Source organism: Delphinus delphis, chromosome 15 (assembly GCF_949987515.2).
Source record: "Delphinus delphis chromosome 15, mDelDel1.2, whole genome shotgun sequence".
In the NCBI taxonomy this organism is placed as follows: domain Eukaryota; kingdom Metazoa; phylum Chordata; class Mammalia; order Artiodactyla; family Delphinidae; genus Delphinus; species Delphinus delphis.
Window position 1 is genome coordinate 70,535,876 of NC_082697.1, and position 18,456 is coordinate 70,554,331.

At 52.6% G+C, this 18,456-nt stretch overlaps 1 protein-coding gene across 13 annotated transcripts in view; it reads left to right on the plus strand.

Moving 5' to 3' along the window:
- The first annotated feature begins 448 nt into the window (after window positions 1–448).
- IL4R (interleukin 4 receptor) overlaps window positions 449–18,456 on the plus strand; it is a 38,037-nt gene continuing 20,029 nt past the window's right edge. For 2 of the 13 annotated variants that reach the window (XM_060031950.1, XM_060031947.1), the window contains exon 1: window positions 449–565. The gene's annotated coding sequence lies outside the window, so the exon portion shown is untranslated. The other 11 variants (XM_060031959.1, XM_060031958.1, XM_060031955.1 and 8 more) reach the window with 9 other exon arrangements.

Below are 18,456 nucleotides of genomic sequence, written 5' to 3' on the forward strand. Positions count from 1 at the left end.
CAGAAGTTGGGCTGTCGGGGAAGAGTAGCAGGATTAAAGATGCCCAGCCCCCCAACCCTTAACGGACCTGCCCCCTGTGCCTAGAGAGGCAGAGAGGGGCCTCAGCAGGACAGGCAGGGGCAGGGGCGGTGGGACCGGCTGGTGCCAAATCCGGAGGCTCCACCCGGAGCTGGGATTTTATTCTGAGAGCTAGGGGAAGCCCTGCGGAGTTCTCCCCGCTGGGGTGTGACCTCCAGTGGCCTTGGGGCCCGGGCGCTGGGATCGCCTCCGGGAGAGATCGGCAGCCCCTTGGACTGCGGGGACGGCGGGGACCGGGACAGGGACTCAGCTGTGACCGTCGGCGCCCCTGCCGGGAGGGCGACCCGAGGAGCGCGGAGTGAGCGGGGCGGTGAGGGGCGGCGCAGGCCAATGGGCGGGGAGCGGGGCGGGGCGCAGGAAGCTGGGCGGGCTTGGCAGGCGGCCTAGGAAAGCCCCGCCCGACGCAGCCAAGGCTGGGACGGCCGCCCGGGGTGTCTCCCACTTCCCGCTCCGGCGCTGGAGCGGCGACTGGGCCAGGAGCACACAGGTAGGACCCGGGGCCCGCGCACGGGTGGGAGGCTGGGGGATCGGCCCGGGCACGCGGCGGCGGTCCACAGAGCGCTGGGCCGCCGGCGGGACGCCAGGCGGCGGGGACCCCGGGATTTCCCGATCCCCAGTGGGGATTGCTTACCTGCCGGCTCCTCTTCGCGCGAGGGGCAGCGGAGCCTCCGTGCGTTCCGCCCAGCGCACCTGAAGCGGGGCTGGGGAGGTTAGGGCTGATGCTCAGACACCCGCACGCCCCAAACTCGCCCCGTCCCCGACACGTCAGAGGGGCGGTCCCTTGAAGGGGCTTGGGAACGTCGTGAGCGTGGGGGGAGGCAGGTCTTGGGCCACCAACCTCCCCCGTCTTCTCTGGGCAGTCACCCCCAACCCCGCGCACGGGAGATCGGTGAGGATTTGGATAGAGGAATCTGGTGAAACAAGGCCTTTTCGACCTCTGCTGTCCTTATTTGAGTATTGGATGGGCCCAATAATAGCGATCATTTGCTGGGACTTATGTTGTACGGGCCTGCCCTGAGCACTGAAAGTATTCTGAGTTAAAGTTCAAAATAACCTTTCTGGTCGCTGCTTTGTGTTTATTGTGGCCATTTTGCAGATGAGAACTGCCGAGGCACAGGCAGCTTACATGACTTGCCCAAGGTGATGCCCACAAAAAAAGTGCAGAGCAGGATTCCAACGCACTCATTCTGGCACCAGAGCCCACTGCCCTCCACATGTCAACATTTGTCAAACTACCCCGGAAACAAATTCTCCAGGGGATTCGCTTAAGGTGCAGTTTCTCAGGCTCTTTTTGGTGAGATTCAGATTCAGTAAACCCAGGAATCTAGATTCCTCTTCTCCTTCCTCTCCTTCTCCTTCTTCTTCTTCTCTTGAACAAAATCTATGTTCTTGTAATCAGGACAGTCTGGGGACCAGCAAACGGTGCCTGCTGCTGGGATTCATACATCACCCCCAGGCCAGCACTTACCCTGCCTGAATCCCAGCCTTTGCCCTCTGCGGCGAGGTAGGACCCCCGCCCCCCTGCAACTCCTCCCCTATGGGCGGCCTTTTAGGATCACCAGGCATTTGCTGGGACAGCAGTGCCTTTATTAAAATCCTTAAGTCCAGTGGGAAAACTGAGGCTCAGGTTTACTTTTGTCCAGGTTTCCCCCACAGTCAGGGGTTTCCAGAGTCCTACAAAGGCCACTTGAACTCAGCTAGCCCCACCCTGAGTACAGATGAGGATGCTGAGGTATACAAAGAGGGGTGACCTACCCCAGCCATTCATTCACTCATTAGCACTCACTAGGCACTGCTTGAGTGCTGTTCAGGGCACTGGTGTTTGCCCTCAAGGAGCTCCCTCTCGGGGGGGCGGTTGGGGAGAGCTATGAGGAAGGGAGGAAGCACAGGTAGGGGGTGATCAACCTTCATGGGTCAGTGGGACGGACTTCATGGAGCAGGGACCTCTGAGCCAGCCCTGGGAGAGGAGGAGAAGAGCTTGGTAGGTGTAGAATGAAAGGGAACAGCATGCTGAACAGTGGGAACAGCATGGATAAAGGCTAGGAGATCGTTCAGGGAGCGGGGGGAAAAGCCAGTGCTGGATGGAAAGGTGGGGAGTGTTGTGAAAGGCCTTGAATGCCATGCCGAGGAGTGTAGGCCAGTGTATTTTACCTTTGCCTGAACCATAAGAATCACAATACAGATTCCTGGGCCCCACCGTGGACCTCTGGAGCTAAATCTAGAGGGAGGCTGGGGGAAGGCCGCAGGGAGGGAAAACCACTAACCAGTCACGCTGGTTACAATACACCCAGTTACCAGCAGGTCTGGGATGACCTGAGGTTTTCCAAATTCTGGACAGTGACTGAGTAACTGATGTGTTTTGTACAGCAAAGCCCAGGGTTGCAGAAAGCCGAGGGAGGGGCAGGAATGCTGTCCCCGAAGGCATTCACAATTTCCTGCTGTTCAGATTCAGAAGAGGAGCTGAAATGAAGTATCAAGGAAATGAGAAGAGAGACCCTTTCCCGGACCCCCTTCTCTCTACCCCCCTACCCCCCATCCCTACCGTCCGGATGGAGGAGAGAGTTTGGGATCGAATGTCCACTGCCCTTGACGGCAGCTGGGAGTGGGGCAGGGACAGAGGTCCCCTGGGTGCTTCGTTTCCTCACGTTTGTAAAATTGAGCTTCTGTGAGTGCTAATGACATCATGTTTTATAAGCTCCTTAGCACAGTTTCCAACACAACACATCCACAGTCAGTATCCATGTCTGTTGTTAGCTGTCGAGAAATATAGCTTGGAGGTTAAAAGCATGGACTCTGGGGCCAGATCGCACAGGTTCAAATGCTGGCTTTGCCACTTCTCAAGACTTCAGTTTCCCCATCTGTGAAATTATAGTGTCTACTTTATACCATTTGTAGTGATGATGAACTGAATTCATAAGTGCCAAGCATACAGAACAGCGCCCAGTGTGAAGCAAGCACTATATATTTGTTAAGTAAATAAATGCACCCCATTGGATGGCATTTAATCTGCCCATTTTGCAGGTGAGGAAACCAAGACTCAGAGATGTGTGCGGCGGCCTTGCCTAAGGTCGTACATCTAAGAGCACATCTAAGAATGACAGATGGAGGGATTCAAACCTGCTTTCCTTCCCAACCTCTGTCCTTTCCCACTGTGCCACTTTGCTGGGGTGGCCGAGAGGGACACCTTTTGGAGCAGTCCTCAGGACCGTGGAGACATACCAGTCTTGTTTGACCAGATTTCCCTTGGCTCGGCTAGAAGAGAGGCCGACGCTTGCCTAGATGTTGTACGAATTTGCCCTTGCAAGAATGTGGATGGGAGAACCCCAGTGGAGGATGAGAGACCTAGAGAGACCAGGGGACCCTGCATCTGATGGGCCGTAACCCCTGTTGCTTTGCTTCCAGCCAAGTCATTCTGCTTCTCTGACCCTGAGGCAGAGAAAAGGCTTGAAGACAGGGGCCCCAGGTTCAAATGTCAGCTTGCTGTTCTTCCTATCTGTGGGATCTGGAGGAAGTTGCTTAACCTCTCTGAGCCTCAGTTTGCTTGTCAGTAAAATGGGTGTTTGGAGGGGGAGGGGGCGGTATTCGTGAGATGATTTTTGGAGATACCTTGCCCACAGCCCCGTGATTGCTATTTCTCTCCCCAATCAGGACAGAGTCACTTCTTCACATCCAGCGCCTGGCTTCCTCATTCATTTCTTCTTCGGATATTTATTGGGTACTTGTGTGCCAGGCAAGGTGCCAGGTGCTACTGATAGAGCACTGGACAAAGTCCTTGCTCTCCTGGAGTTCGACTTCTAGTTCTGAAAACAGGCAGTACACAAACAAACATACACAGATCTATACTCCTTATCTAACATTGGAAATCCACAAGCTCTGGAAACCGGAAGCGTTCTCATCACTCAGGTGGAAGCAAGACCTGACATGAGCTAAATGCGAGGCTCTTTGGAGGCTTTACTTACTCCCCTTGGTGTGAAGACTCGTGTGTCTCGCTGCAGAGATGTTCATGTGACTGGTCACAGTGTGCTCCTCGGGCCCCATGGCGGGCAGGGGTGGTTTTGATGGGTGGTATTTTATACAAGATGACCTTTCTCTAATCTGAGTAATTCTGAATTCGGAAACACACCTGGCCCCCAGGATCTCAGCCAGGATGACAGGCACCTGCAGTATCGTGTCACATAGTGACAGTGCTTGGAAGCAGTGTGGGGGTGGAGTCGGGGGAGCCTCTCTGAGGAGGGACATTTAGAAGGACAAGGGGCAGAGACCCTGGAGGAGCGGGCCAGGTGGAGGGAACCAGAGAGGATGCTAGAAAAGGTCTCGTCCGCCCGACCGGCCCCATTTCCGGGCCTGCTGCTTGCCCCCGCTCTGCGTGCACAGTTCTGTCTAAATGCACACATCTTCGCCTTTCCAAGAAGTGGTGATGCCTCTGAGGTTTCGGGTTTGCCTCCGACTGACTCATTTTCATTCTTGGGGCCCCCTTGGGACTCCTCATCTTCTCGACGTCACTTAAGAAATCCAAGTCTTCACCAAAGCAGGCCTGGGAGCTGCGACTGTCTGGGGATGCTCACCGTCTGGGCTGGCATCTGAGTCCCCCCTCCCCCTCCCTCCAGAGAGAGAGGGAGGAGGGGGGTCCGGGTGAGGGGAAGAGAAGCTTGGCCCTCGAGGGTTTGGTGGGACGGCTTTCCTGAGAGGGAGGAGGTGTTCTAAGCAACAGGACTGTGAAGGGACTAACAGCCTCCGGCCTGCAGAGCCAGTTTGCGAAGCTGAAAGTGACAGGCGCGCACATGTCTTGAGTGCCAGCGTGGGGGTCGCTGCTTATACTCAACTCAGCAAGCTTGCTGGGGCTGGGGACACAGCAGTGACTGATGCAGCAACAAGGGCCCTCATGGAGCTGACCATCTAGTGGTGGAGGTGACTTTTTTGTGTTTTTTTTTGTGGTACGCGGGCCTCTCACTGTTGTGGCCTCTCCCGTTGCGGAGCACAGGCTCCGGACGCGCAGGCTCAGCGGCCATGGCTCTGCGGCATGTGGGATCTTCCCGGACCTGGGCACGAACCCGTGTCCCCTGCATCGGCAGGCGGACTCTCAACCACTGCGCCACCAGGGAAGCCCTGGAGGTGACTTTTGAGCTAAGACCTGACATAGACACGTGGATATCTGGGGAAAGAGTGATCCCAGCAGAAGGAACAGCAAGTGCAAAGGCCCTGAGGAAGTTGATGTGGTTGGCTGGAGTTGAAGCAAGTTGAAGAGGCCTGGGGAGAGAGGTCAGGCAGGCCAATAGCAGCCAGAGGCCTGCATTGTCTCACTCAACTTGTACAGTAACTCTACGAGGTAGGAACTGCTCACCTCCCATCGATCTGCCCAGCAGCCCTGTGCACATGGTCAGGCCAGGACCGACGTCACAGGTGATCCAATCATTGCCCAGATCATTCTACAGATTATTTTACTGATGAGCATCTTCCCAGCATGGCAGACACCCTAAAGCAGAGGGGACGTGGTGGGGCTGAGGGTCGTGGAGGCAGGTAGATGCGTCGGTGCCTCCCCAGTTCCCTGGGGAGGAAACTGAGGCTCAGGGAAGAGACTTACTCGGTGATACAACTTGGAAGGGGCAGAATCTGGATTCAAATCCAGGGCTGGAAGCCTATGCATTTAACTACTATTCTGAGCCATCCAGCCCAAGGAGCAGAGTTTAAGAGAAGTAGGTTTCTAGGTTAGAAATAAGGGAGCACAGTCACCAAGAGCTGTTTTGGTGAACTGCGGAAGGCCTGAGGGTTTCCTGAAGCAGCCAAGAGAGTGTTTTGTCTTTTTAAGAGGAACTTCTCCAGAGAGGAGGGACGCCAGATCTCTGCGGGGGCAGCCCTCCAAGCCCGCAGACTCTCAGCTTCCCAACAGTCTTGCTTATGGGGAGTAGGCCTTCTAGAAACCAGATTCTACTGTTGGACAGCTCTAACTGGGAGAATATCTTTCCTGGGATTTAGCCAAATTAGCTTTCCAGGAACTTTTGCTTTCTGGCTTTGCTTCTACCCCTTGGAGGTAGTAAGCATCCTCTTCCATCCCAGCGCAGTGATTCTCTTATTCAGATGACACAGCCATAATTCATTCAGTCATTCTTCCTCTTCAGTCTGGCTTTGGGCATGATCTAATTGGTCAGAGTCCCACATAGAAACCATTGCCTCCCCCAAAGCCTGCCCAGTCAGAGAGGAGGGAGACTCTCACCTCCTTCGATCTGGAGCCCATACCTCTGTTGATACCACCTGCAATCATACTTTGTAGTGGCCACACCCCAGTTGGGGCTGCTATTGAACTTGTCAGCTAAACCCTCCAGTTCTCTCCTCTACACGAGCTGCTGTCAGTTAAGGTTTCTTCCATTCTGAGGTTCCTTGTTTGAGGCTAACAGTCGTTCTCAGTCTTTCTTGTTTTCTAATAAATCAACTGCAGGCTATAATTTTTTCTCTGAGTACTGCTATGGCTTCATTCCACAGGTCTCGTTACACAGTGTCATTCACTGCTAACTATTAGAGTTTATAATTTCCCTTTTGATTAAAAGTGTTATGTGTGTTATAATTTTTTTAAGGTAGATGGAATATTTTAAGTTATCTTTTGATTGTTGATTTCTGAATGTATTGCATAATGGTCAATATTTGTAGATCCTATGATATCAGTGATGGAGAATTTGTCGAGATCGTCTTTGTAGGATTTTCTGGTCCATTTTTTTTCTGTTTGTTCCTCTTGCTTTTGAAAGGACGTGTGTTTTTGTTGGGTTAAAGTTCTAGAAATATATTTTGTTCACGCTTACTAATTATATCGTTTATATTTTCTCTGTTTTTATGTAGTTTTCTCTACCTGATATATCTCCCACTATGATAGAGGATCTGTTCATTTTTCTCTGGCCTCCTCTCAGTTTTTTGCTTCGTTTTTGTAGGTATGTTGTTAGGTGCTTATAAACAATATACGATACGAGTAGAAGAGGGCTCATGATTTTCATGCCTTCTTGGTGAGCTGCTCCTTTTATCAGTATAAAACAGCTACCTTTCTTGTAATACTTTGATGCCTTAAAATCCATTTTATTCAGTATTAATATCGTATACCTGTTATCTTTATTTGCATTTTTCCTGACTAACTTTCCAATTCTTTATTTTCTTTTCTTCCCCTCTAACGTCCAAGGACTTTTCTTTGACCCCAGTCTGGTAGCTGCATGAGTTTAAAAAAAAAACAAAAAAGAAACTTGCATTTTAGTCTCAGCTCTGCAACCCACTTGCTCAGTGATCTTGGGCAAGTCATTTTCCCTCTTTGGGCCTCAATTTCCTAAACCGTGACATGGGGATATGACTCGCTTTGCCCCTCTTTAGGGTTTTTGTGAAAATAACAACACATAGTGAATATGAAAGGCATTGTAAACATCCCTGTACTCATACTAGTCGTTGGGTGTAAACACTGGCCGGCATTCTAGGCAGTGAGAATGGCATGTACAAAGGCCTGGAGGAGGGAACACATCCACAATGAGGCAGCCAACGACTTCAGTTTCGCCATCATTGGTTGGCTGCCTCTGCGTTCGCAAGGAGACGTGCATGAGACACAGTCCCTGGCCTGGAGGACTTTCAGTCTGGAAATGGAGCAATATGATGCGCACGGCTCACTCTTTATGAGAATGGAAATGATGTTTGGACAGAGGGACAGGCAGAGCTGGGAGGTGGGGGGAGGAAAGAGTAGCGTTTGATCAGACATCCTGAGAGGGTGGCGTAGGAGGAGGGCACTGAGAGGCAGAGGAAACAGCCCAAGGGAAGTGGGGAGTCTGTGGCTCATATGGGGAGGGTGGGGCAGGGCTGGGGGGGTGTAAGGACTGCTCTTTGATCCCCTCGTCCGCACCCCCTGAGGAGGAAAGCAATGGGGCTTTTGCAAAATTCTGGAACTCCTCACTGACAAATGATACTGCTCGGCCACAGGAGGGCAGGCGGTGATGGCGTGTCTCCAGCCTTGCTCCCTCTCATCACCATAACAACCGCATCCCACGGGGACAGAAGGAAGGAACGTTTGGGAGTGCCAGAGCTTAGGGAGCTTAGGGAAGGTGCGGGGGAGGGGTCTCACCTGTTGCTTCTTTCCTCTCATTGGGGGTCTTCTGGTGTCTCAGGACACCCACTCACCCAGGAGGACATCACCTGGTGGTTGTAAGCCACAGAGGGACCACAAATGTGGGGTGTGGTTTTTAAAAATTGAGCATTTAAAAACCAGGGTAATATACATACAAATCTGGGTTTCTAGCTTCTTGTGAAAAATCGAGCACCCTAGTGACCCCTAGGTCTTCATTTACATGGTGCAAAGCAGAGTGGCGGGTACCTGTTAGGACTGGACATGTGCTCGCCACCTGCCCCCTCTCTACTCACTGAGGTCATGCATCTGCATTCTCTTAGATATTTGGTTGACGTTGGGGGAGATGACCCTCCGTGGCCGTGAGAGGTGGCTGGGAGCTGGGAACTGCCCCCGGAGGGAGTGAGCGCCCCATTGCTGGAAGCAGGCAACTAGAGGGTTGATGGCCCCATGGCAAAGGCCTAGGGGAACTTGAAGTGTTAGCTGACTTGGACTCTGGGGTCTTTGGGGATCCACCAGCTCTGAGAACTGGCTGTTCTGAGACCTTCGATGACAAACTCCAGTAGCCTTGTGCACCCTCTGCTCTATTCCCTTCCCTCTCACCCATCGTATTTTTCTTTTTCTTTTTATTGCAATGTGCATGCAGACAAGTGCCCGGCTTCACAAAGTAAACACAAGCGTGTATAACCTGATCAGGAAACAAAGCGTGACTCACCCCCCAGAAGATTCTCTCCCGCCCCACCCTCCCCAGGACACTTTCCTGACCACTAACCCCAAGATTGGTTTGTGTCCTTTTGGACTTCATATAAATGGAATGAGTATTGCCCTTTCAAGCCCAGCTTCCTATACTCAGCTTGTACTCTGAGACCCTTCTGTGCTGTCATGGCAGCTGTCATGTACTCAGGGTCTGTACTTGGCGTTTGGAGACGAGCTTTTGCTGCCTGCTCCATCAGCACTGCCCTAAGCCTCTTCTACCCAGCTATGCCAGCCATGGTCTCTTTGCCTCCCCTCAACCGCCCCAGGAGGCAAGTGGTTCAGCTCTCATTTCACAGATAAGGAGACTGAGGCTCTGAGAGGACCACAGTGTGTCAAGGTCTCCCAGCCAGTCAGTGCAGAGTCCTTGCGCTTAGGCTCAGAGTTACGCTTCCGCATCTTAGATGCTCTGGGGTCCCTGCCCATGTGGGTGTCCCCACACATCTGCGTGTCCCTGACCGTGCCAAGAATGATAAAGGATGAGACAACAGAAAGAACTCGAGGGACAGCCCCATCCCAACCCCCGCCTGTCTGCAGACAGACCATGAACAGGGAGCTCTTATCTGTGCTGACTGCTTTGTGTTTGCCCAGGGACCAAAGTCCTGGTCCCTGTTGAGACATGCTCCCTGTGAGGACTGGGCAAACAGTGGTCGTGGTGGAGGCCAAGTTCTAGTTCATCACTTCCTGCCTCGTTACCTTGAGACTATTTCTGAATTCCCCTGAGCATCAATTTCCTCCTCTGTGCAGGTAATGTTTAACCACATCTTCCACACGGGGCTTGCTGGGAGGAGCAAACAGAGAGGTGTATAAAAGGAGTGAATTTACGGCTGCTTCCTCCATGCCAGGTGCTGTACTGTGACTCCAGAACCAAAAGATCTGGGTTCAATTCCCAGGCCCACCTCTTACTAGCTGTGCATCCTTAGGCAGGTTCCTGGACCTCTCTGGGCCTCAGTTTCCCCATGTCTACAAAGGGAATGATAATAATTGCACCTTCCATGTTCCTCAGTTGGGGAAGGGTGGAACCTATGGGCAGAAGGGCCCAGGGCATGGTCTCTAAAGACTCAAGGAATTGGGGGCAATCATGGTGACTTCTGGTGACCTCAGTAAGAAGGCGAACTGGGAGCCGTGACTGTCACTAAGACAGCCAAACTCTAATCAGCATCTTGGGGCCGGGACATCTTGTATCTGTGTATCAGGGCAATGAGCAGTAATCAGGGTAACGCCCCAATTACCAGCTCTCTGGAGATCAGCTCCCCCCTCCCCTCTTGGGGTGGCCAAGATCGGTGTGGTGCCTGCCTTGGGCTCAGAGGAGACTGAGCCAGAATTGGTCAGTGTTTATCCAGCAGTAAGAGGCAGAAAATGCCAGCTCTGGGAGCTGTATCCCTGCCTCCATCAGCGATGGCTGGCCAGGCCGCACTGCACACAGCCAGGGGGAGTGCGTGCATTTATTCTTCCATTCAGCAAATATCTATGGACCCCCCCCCCCGCTACTGTGTGCCAGGCGCTGTGCTAGGCTGTAGGGCTATAGCAGTGAACAGGGTGGGCACAGCCTGTAGGAGCTGGTGTTCTCTGGGGGATTTGGACTGTGCACAGGACACATGCGTGTGTGACAGGCAGTGAGGAGTAAGTGCCAGGAAGAGAAATAAAGCAGAAGAAGGGCTTGCAGAGTGAAGGAGGCTGGCCGCTGGTCCTGAGCAGGTGACGTCTGCACTCAGGTCCTCAGGCGCAGCCTCCTCCCTGGGGGCACTGGTACCTTCTGAGGATGGGCGTGGCTTCCAGAATCCTAGATGGAGTCACCCGGCTGCCCCTCCCGTGGACATTTGGACTTAATGTGTCCGCAGCCAACGTGAGCGTCCACATTGCCATAAGGTGGCTGTTAGCACAGGATGCCAGCCTGTCCCGGAGATGGTGCACCCCCTTGGGGCTCTGGCCCAGCCGAATCCCACGAAGGAGGTTCACGGTCTCCAGCCCCCTCCCTCCCCTCTCAGACAAGGCTGTGTCTCTCACTCTGCAAGCTCCCGCGGGCTTCAGCCACAGCTGATGACCTGCAAACCGGTCTCTAGCGTGAGCCTTCCTTCTGAGCTCCAGGCCGCTAGGACATACTGCCTCCTGGTTGCCTCTTGGGGCCCGTCGCCTACTTGGACTCACCAGGTCCACAGTATGGTGAAGTGCATGGTCTTCCGCAGCAAGACCATGCCTTTCCCGGCACCCGCCACTGTCCATCCGCCCGTGCTCCAGCCCAAGGCCACCTCCCTGCTCCCAGCTCCCAGCCACCAGTCATCACCAAGTTCTGCCACGTCTACCTCCCAAACAGAGCTAGAGCCTGGCTTCTCTTCTGCAGGTCGAGCGGCACCGCCTCTTCTGTCAGCTACTCCTGCACTCGTTCTCCACACGCAGGTCAGAGTGGGCTTTCTGGAAAGCAGCTCCTCTCCTGCCCAATAGCCTTCAGTGGCTCCCTACTGCCCTGAGGAAGGAGTCTGAATCGCTTACCACCCCTGGTAGACAGTGTTGTCTTCCGGCCCTTCTGACTGCACTGCTCTCATCCCCTATGACCCCTGCCCCTCACTGCAGCCAAGGGCCTGTCTTGTAGGATGGGAAATGGGCCGCGTCCTCCCTATCTTAGGATCCTTCAGAATCTGTAAAATGGGTTTAATAATTGTACTCATCTCATACGGGGTCTTAAAGCATCCTAGAACAGTACCTGGCATGAAGGAAGCACTGTATAAGTGTAAAAGTCAGAATAAAGTAAAGTACATAAGCTCATTTATTGAGTACCTGCTCTGTGCGGGGCACCGGCTAGGCTTTCTGCTTCCAGAAGATGGAGCACGTCCCCTGCCCTCACGGAGCCCACCATGCCTTCTGGGGGATATTCTTCCTCCCTCTCCACATGCCGCCGTCCCTCCCCTGGAGGATTCTTGTTCATTTACCTGCCCCCTGGCCCCCCACCAACGCTGTAGGACCAGGTGGCCCTTCCTCGCCCCTCCTCATGTCCTCAACAGCCTCTTGCGTATCTGGTGATGCCTGACCTCACGCTGGTCCTTCCCACAGCCCACTCCATCTTGGTGGGTGGCACCTGCATCCTTTCAGTGGCTCCGGCCGAAAGCTTCAGAGTCATTCTTGACCCCTACTTGTCCCCTTTTCTCTGACGCAGGCCCCGAACTCCATTCTGTCAGCAAAGCCTGTTGACTCTACCTTCACAGCAGATCTAGAATTTAACCTCTTCTTACCTCTTCTTCCCTACAACCCTGGTGCACCTGGCACCTGGTGCCTGGGCTAGTCCAGTGGCCTCCTCATGGGTCCCTGCGTCTGCCCTTGACCCCAGAGGCCGGAGGGAGCCTTTGAAGTCTCACCTCTGTGCCCCAAATCCTCCAGTAGCTTCTCTCCTCACTCAAATATTTGTTAAGGGAAAGAAGGAAAAAAGGCACGACTGAATGAATGAATGGCCTTTTCCACATCTGTCCTAGCTGGCACGCAGTAGGTGCTGAGAAAACACCTGCAGCAAGAATACATGGGGCCCCAGCGAGGGGGTGAGGACGCGAAGCACACAGTAGGCGCGGGGGGAGCCTGGTGGGCTCTTTGGCCGAGGTGTCTGGTTCTTGCTGCTGCCGCCCCTCCCCTCCACTCTCTGGGCTGGGGGTGGGGCAGGCAGGCAGAGCCCAGGCCATTTTGGGGCCCTGGCCGGACTTCCTCACTATCCTGGGTGGGGCTGGTGATGTGGCTTTCGCTTCTGGGAACCCTAGCTGGACGGCAGTTCTGGGAAGGCTGCTGACCCGTGGAGAAGTGTATCCCTACCCCCCCTGCCAGACCAGCTCAGCAGACGCTTCAGGCCAGCGTAAGATTGTGGAGTTTCAGGGGTCAGCGGCTCCAGAGGGAGGTCACCCGCAGCGCCTGCTGTCCCGGGCTTCCTATCCACATGCCTCTTGTCAGAGGACCGGCTGCATCCTGTCTGCTGATCCAGCCTCCCACCCCCTCCACGTCGGTTTGCAGCCAAGAGAGGGGAGAGGACCCGGAGGCCTGCACACCCCACTGGCTTCAGGAAGAGCCCCGCTGGGTCACTTCTGTGCCGCTGCTGGCTTCTGACATTTCAAGACTCGCCACTCATCTCCCCGCAAATAAAAAGAGTGAGTTAAGTGTGTTTCCCGGTCAGCAGGAGTGTTTTCCCACTCTGTCTGCTTCTGCTCTTTTCTTGGTCAGGCTTTCACCCACTCTGCTCCTTCCTCACTCCATGAACTTGGCTTTGTCACTTGCCCTCTGTAGGCCTCAAGTTTCCTCTTTGGCCAATCGGACTAATAACACCACATGCCAGGGCTGCAGGGACGACATTCTGAGAGGCAGTGGTGCGTGGATTCTAGAGTGAGATTGCCTGGGTTCAAATCCTGGCTCTGTGACCACAAACGAGTGCTCTGGCCTCTCCGTGCCTTCATCTCCTCATCATTAAAATGAGGATTTTTTTTTTTTTTTTTTTGCGGTACGCAGGCCTCTCACTGTTGTGGCCTCTCCCGTTGCAGAGCACAGGCTCCGGATGCGCAGGCCCAGTGGCCATGGCTCACGGGCCCAGCCACTCCGCGGCATGTGGGGTCTTCCCGGGCCGGGGCACAAACCCGTGTCCCCTGCATCGGCAGGCGGACTCTCAACCACTGCGCCACCAGGGGAGCCCGGATTTTTTTTTTTTTTAATTATTTTTTTATTTTTGGCTGCGTTGGGTCTTCGTTGCTGCGCGCAGGCTTTCTCTAGTTGCGGTGAGTGGGGGCTACTCTTCGTTGCGGTGCGCGGCCTTACCGTTGCGGTGGCTTCTCTTGTTGTGGAGCACGGGCTCTAGAGCGCAGGCTCAGTAGTTGTGGCGCACGGGCCGAGTTGCTCCGCAGCATGTGTGATCTTCCCGGGCCAGGGGCTCGGAACCCGTGTCCCCTGCATTGGCAGGCGGATTCTTAACCACTGTGCCACCAGGCAAGCCCTAAAATGGGGACTTTAATGGCATCTACTTCATAAAGTTGTGAGAACTAAATTGCTTAATATATTATAAGCACTTAGAACCACGCCTGGCACGTAATAAGTACTGTACATGAATGACAGTTATTAGGGGCAAAGGCTTGGTACGTACTCCATGTTTAAAAACAGATTATTGTATTCATTGTTGTTGAATTTTAACCAATCATTGATTTAATAGATGTTTCATGAGCACATACTGTGTACATGTCAGGCACTGTTTAGGCACAGGGGACAAAGCAATGACCATGGCTATTTCACTTAAAGGAATGTTTGTCATGCTGATTTGTAAGACCACTTTATATGTTAAGGCCCTTCACTTTCTGTAACGTAGATTGCCACTTTCTGCTAATCTTTTGCTTGCTTGCTTTTTTTCTTTACGGTGTGTTTTGATCTGGGGAAGTTCAAAACATTTCTGCAGTCAAATCTGTCTATCTTTGCCATCTACCTACTGAAATAAAATAAACATTCACCTATATAACCTCAGAGATATGATGAGAGATGGTGATAAGTGTATGACAGAAATAAACCGGGTGCCGTGATGAGAAGTAACAGAGGGTGCCCTCGCTGGATGGTGTTTCCGGGTGTAAAGGGTGCGAGGGAGGAAAGGGACAGGGGTGTGTCAGAAGGCCAGTGGGACAGAAGGCTCGTGGGGGAGGGAGCACGAGGGAGGGAATAGGAGGGGATGGTAGTGGGGTCTCCGGGGGCCAGATCACCAGAGGGGCTTGGGTGGTTTGGGTTGGTTTCTTTTTTTGCATTTTCTTAAACTTCTTATTTTATGGTAATTGTTGTAAGGATTAATCCACGCAGTTGTAAGAAATAATACAGAGAGATCCCCTCTACTCTGTTTCCCCCAAGGGTAACATCTTACAAAACTATAGTTCGGTATCACAGCCAAGGTATCGACATTGATAGAAACCACCGATCTTCCTCAGATTGCCTCCGTTTTACTGGTACTCGTTTGCGTGTGTGTTTGCGTGTTTGCACACGCACGCACATGTTATTTTTATTCGTTTTGTTAGCTTGCTTCTCATTAATTTAACTGTATCACGTGTACAGTTTTTGTCTCCACCACTGCAGTGAGATACAGAACAGTCCTATCATCGCAAGGATCCCTGTGTTGCCCTTTTATAGCCGTGCCTCCCTCCCTCCCTGCTGCCCCCCCCCACCCGTGCGGGCAACCACGAATCTATTCACCACTTCCATAGTCTGATCATGTCAAGAATGTTACATAAAGGGAATCAAGCGGCATGTAGCCTTTTCGATTGGCTGCTTTCATTCCGGGGCTTGGATTTGATTCTGACTCAGAGATGCTGCTCTTGGATGGGCTGTGGACCCCTGGGGCTCTGTGCTCCCCCCCACAACCCGACCCCGGGGTGAAGACATCTTTCACCAGAGGCCAGAGGCCAGTGAAGTGAACAGACAGATCATGGCCTGGTTTCCAATTTGAAAATGACTCTGGTTTCATCATGGAGAAGAGACTCGCGTTTGTAGCAACTGCTAACTGCCCCCCACCCTGCCGGCTCCCCCTCGTTTCAGCGTTCTCCCCAGCCCCAGACTGGGTCTTGGAAAAACCTTGCCACGACCCTATTCAAAGACCCTCAAAAACCGCTCATTGCCTGGGGGGCGGGTGGGGCTTTGACCTGGAGTCCTTACTTGGGCTTCAGTAAGCTCAAGGAGCCGTTGTGTCTGAACCGCTAAGACGGAATGCAAAATTGAATGTGTGCACTTTTCTGGAAACAGAGCTTGGAGTTTGCATCAGAGGTTCAGATGGGTCAGGGACCTCCAAAACATAGAGAACTCTGGGGTCTAAACACAGATAGTGGTTAAGAGCCAAGGCTCTGGAGCCCGACTGCCCCCCAGGACTATCACCTCTCTGTAACCTCAGACAAGTCACTTAACTTTCCTGAGCCTTGATTTCCTCCTCTAAAAATGGGAAAAAATACTAGTACTTACTGAAGAGGGCTGTTTTAAATATTGAATTATTGTATGTAAAATGTTTAGAAAGAAACTTGGCATGTTTAAATATTTTGGTAAATATTGTATGCTAGAAGAGCTGGCTGGGGTTTTTTTTGTTTTTGTTTTTGAGGTACGTGGGCCTCTCACTGTTGTGGCCTCTCCCGTTGCGGAGCACAGGCTCCAGATGCGCAGACTCAGCGGCCATGGCTCACGGGCCCAGCCGCTCCGCGGCATGTGGGATCTTCCCGGACCGGGGCACGAACCCGTATCCCCTGCACTGGCAAGCGGACTCTCAACCACTGCGCCACCAGGGAAGCCCTAGAAGAGCTGTTTTGATTATTGAATTAATCGATGTAAAATGTTTAGAAGGAAGCAGGTTGACCAACTCTTCCTGGCCCATTTCATTCCATCTTGTTGGGTTCAGTCTGTGGTTCTAGGAGAAACTGGAGTTGGTATATTGAAAGGTACCTTGGTCTCAGAAGCCAGCAGACCTGGATTCTGACTCTGGCCCTGCCCTCTCGCCAGCTGTGGGACCCGATGGGCAAGTTATTTGATCTCTCTGGCCTCGGTTCCCTTAGGAAGAAAGTGGAAATAACAACCCATCTTGCAGGGTTCTTGGGCAGAGTCAATAAGGTAATAACTCTAGTGCACATGGCAAAAGGTCAAGCACATGTGAGTACTTAATAAGCAGGACTTTGTCTACACAAATGCTTGGTTCAGCATAAGGGAGCTGTTTCCAATAGTCAGGCTCTGCTCAAAAGTGACCTAGGGGTGACCACCCCATCCATGGAAAGAGTACAAGCAGAAACTGGATGGCAACATGTCAGAGATGGGATCTCGGCAGGCACCCCTGTTCAGGTTGCCACTTGGGCTGGGCAGGTGACCCCAAGACCCCCCCCCCAGCCCCTACATGTCAGGGTGTGGACTTGAAATTATTTCCTTTTGCCATGTGTCTTACACCCTGATCATTTGGTAATTATTCTTTTTAATTCCTTTGCTTCTCTGCACCTTCGTCCTTCGTTCCCTGTGATGTTCAGAGAGGCCTTGTCGCCACCACATCTGTGCCGCGGTTTCTCCTGAGATGCAGCACCTGCCATCCCTGTGAAACCAGTCAGTGTGCGTGTGTGGGTGTGTGTGTGCACATGCATACGTCTGGATGTGCCTTCCAAAACAGATCAAAGATAACACCCTGACCGCTGTAGATGTCATGATTTAATCTACCCTGGGGGGGTTGCTTCACTCCCCCACACCTTTTTAAAGCACTTTACCACGGTAGCCTTTCTGCTGTGTGACCTTGGACACGCGTCTTGACCTCTCTGTTTCTCTTTCTTCGAAATTGGGGCTAGAGTGACCCCTTTGACATCTCTGCCACAGGATGCTGTGGATGTCTGTGAACTCACAAGAAGGAAGGTTGCTGGGACTTGGCAGAGGAAACCAGCATCACTGTTTTCCAAACCCCACCCCCACCCCTCCTTCCTCGGTCTTCACTGTGGCTCTGCCAGGAGGGCCAGTTGAGACTTTGAGTGGATACCAAGTCTCCCCCTAGGGAGAGCTTTCCAGCCCCGTACTGAGCCCATCAGCGGCCCCACAGCATGTCCAAAGTGAATTTATTCGACAGACTTGCCTGAGCACGTGCTGCGTGCCAGGCATTGCCGTAGGTACTAGGAGATTGGCCGTGCACAAGACAAGCACAGGCTCTCGGGATGACAGACACACAGTTGAAAGGAGAACATCTCCCATTCTCCTTGCCTTTTGCCCCCAGGGCACTTTTGGAAGAGTCTAGGCCGCTTCCTGCATAGACTGCCCCTCAGTGTAGGCTTGTCTGATGTTTCCATGTGATTTGTACACTGGGGGCAGGGACCCCAGGGAAGTGATACTGTGTTCTTCCAAGGGCATTGTTTTCAGAAAGCTCATGACCTTGGTTTGTCCCATTCCTGGCCATGTCGACACTGACCATTTGGTTAAGGTGGTATCTGCCAGGTTTCTGTATATAAGGGTCTATACAATTACATATATCAAGTATTGTATGTGAATTATGTAAAGTTAATTCATGTGAGTTTGTGGGGAGATACTTGGAGCCTGCTGTGGTGAAATAGAGCTGTCCCTTCCCCCCACTTACTCATCTTTATCGCCGTAGACTCCTGCACCCCTATTTTAACTCTGAGGGTTACGGCTGGTTACTATAATATTCATTGTGAGGTTCTAATTGTGCCCGTTTGGGCCAGTGGGCATCCATCCTAGCTGGCTCCTGTGTCTTTTCAAGCGGTCCCCATCATTCGTGGAGTACTTCCTTACTTTCTAGCGCAAGAAGAATTCCAGGCTTTTCTTGTACTTTCCCTGCTCCTGGAGTCAGCTGTTTCTCCGAGGAGCCCTGGTTCCTGTCAGTCGAGAATAGTATTTAGACGCCAAGACCTGGGCACTGGGATGGCATGATCATCAGATGCAATGCATGATTCTGGACCAGATCCTGGACTTACAAAGAGCATTGCTGTGGCAATTAGCAAAAGGGAAACAGGGTCTGTGCATCAGCTGGCGGTAATGCATCCGTGTTAATTTCCTGGTTTGGATGGTTGTGTTGTAGCTATGTCGGCGGCTGTCCT